The following is a 2,265-nucleotide window of genomic DNA, read 5'->3' on the forward strand; positions in this document are numbered from 1 at the left end:
TAAAGTTTTCCATCATGATCTCCATATTTGACTTTCTAGGTGCTTGTGGAGCAATATGGGCTCCTTTCTGATAGCCATGTGGATAACAGGTGTTGGGTTTGGTGGAAACAAAGCATTATTACTTTTATAGGAAAAGTTCAGATGGTTTCTCCAACCAAGATTGTAAGTGTTTTAATATGGGTTTCCTTGAGCATAGTTTATTTGGTCGGTGGGAACACCAGCCAATAACTGACAATTAGCATTAGTGTGCCCAGGGGTTCCACATAATTCACAGTTTGGTGTTATAGCAGCTATGGTAGTTGTTAGTGCTATGGTCAACCTTTCAATCTTTTGAGTAAGCGCATCCACTTTAGCATTAATGTGGTATATGCCATTAACTTCATACATTCCGCCTTTCAGAGTTGGTTTTTCTACAACAACACGCTCGCCTCCCCATTGGAAATGATTTTAAGCCATGTTCTCTATGAGTTCATAAGTTTCGTCATACCGTTTGTCCATTAGAGCACCGCCAGCGGCAACGCTTAAATTTATCTTAGTGTTATACAACAGACCATTGTAGAAAGTATGGATAATTATCCATTCTTCAAGTCCATGGTGTGGACAAAGTCGCATCATGTCCTTGTATCTTTCCCAAGCGTCGAAAAGAGATTCATTGTCTTTTTGCTTAAATCCGTTGATTTGAGATCTTAGCATAGTTGTTTTGCTTGGTGGAAAATATCAGGCTAAGAAGACTTTCTTCAACTCATCTCATGTGGTTACAAAGTTTGAAGGTAGAGACTGGAGCCAAGCTCTAGCTCTATCTCTTAAGGAAAAAGGGAAAAGACGTAGTCTAATCACTTCTTGATTGACACCATTTGCTTTCATTGTGTCTGCATACTGCACAAACACTGACAAATGTAAGTTAGGATCGTCTGTAGGACTACATGAAAATTGGTTTTGTTGAACGGCTGATAACAGTGAAGGTTTCAACTTGAAATCGTTTCGATTGATGGCAGGGGCAACAATGTTATTATGTGGTTCTACTTACGATGGAACATCATACTACTTTAACGTGCGGTTTTGTGGTCTTTCGACCATAATTGGTTCCGATTATGGAGCTGGGATAATAGGATCTTGAAGATTGTATTTAATACGAAATTTGTTGATTCAGCATTTTAAATTAAGATAACGCTCGATATCTTCAATTGGTTGTTTTATCTCTTTGCTCTGAGAGCGAGTGTTTGGCATACAATCGACAAAGAAAAAGAAAATTTGTTTCCTTAGTCCATACGACACAACAAAGGAATCACAATATTGACTAAATTAGTCCCCGACAATGGCGCCAAAAATTGATCGCGTCCAGACGTGTTTGTCAGATGATGACTAGAAGTGCACAGTCTACCGTGTAGTTTTAAAAGATTATCAAACTCACAGAGACTGATAGTTAAACTAATGTCATCTCTCGTTGCAGTGCAAATCTAAGGCTAAAGATTATAAGGTTATGAATGGGAATAAAGATACTGATTTCTAAAGGTTTAAAATTTATGATAAAACGAGCCCGAAATATGGATTTCGTGTTCCTAAGGGCTTAGGTAGAACTCGGGTACTAAATACGACTCTATTACGTTATGTAGAAAATATCAACTTAAAGGTCCCGTCTCACACTCTCGCGCTATCGACAAAGACCACACCTCATAGCCATAGGATTTTGCTCCCGCTCGCTCGTTCTAATTAGAAAGCGTATTTTGAAAGTAAATGAGATCCTAAACGATGCCTAAAGCGCTCTCTTTATTTTTAGGATCAATGCCTAGTTTCCATTATTTGATTCCTTCCTCACACTCTCGCTCTATCGGACTGAACCTTGATTTGTTCTTCACTCTCGTGCCAAAACAATAAAACATACATTTGGAAACTAAAGCCAGAACATAATTAAATCATATATTCGCGCCTATTATTTCTACCGAGTTCTATCGGTAACAACAATCCTCATACGTCGGACTCAAGACTATTTAGCAAGGCATGGTATTAATTGAAAGCAACATGATTAAAGCATTTAAAACTGAGAATAACATGGCATGCAAGTAAGGAAAAATAGTAAATCATACAAATATTAAAAGCGGTAAAAAAACCCTGAAATTACGTAAAATGAAACTTGAATAAAATTGAACTTGAAAATGGCGACAAGCTTGTTCTTGATCCAAAGTACAAACGATACAGAAATTAAAAAGGTGTGACAAACCCTCGATGTGAGTTATTGTCACTTTACAGGTAATTTTCAGCCTAAAA

General features: G+C 37.5%; 1 non-coding gene across 1 annotated transcript; it reads left to right on the forward strand.

Moving 5' to 3' along the window:
• The first annotated feature begins 586 nt into the window (after nucleotides 1-586).
• Nucleotides 587-693, forward strand: LOC127077446 (small nucleolar RNA R71). Its single transcript, XR_007787257.1, has one exon. It is a non-coding gene; the product is annotated as a small nucleolar RNA R71 (small nucleolar RNA).
• The last annotated feature ends 1,572 nt before the right edge of the window (nucleotides 694-2,265 follow it).

Source organism: Lathyrus oleraceus, chromosome 4 (assembly GCF_024323335.1).
Source record: "Lathyrus oleraceus cultivar Zhongwan6 chromosome 4, CAAS_Psat_ZW6_1.0, whole genome shotgun sequence".
NCBI lineage: Eukaryota > Viridiplantae > Streptophyta > Magnoliopsida > Fabales > Fabaceae > Lathyrus > Lathyrus oleraceus.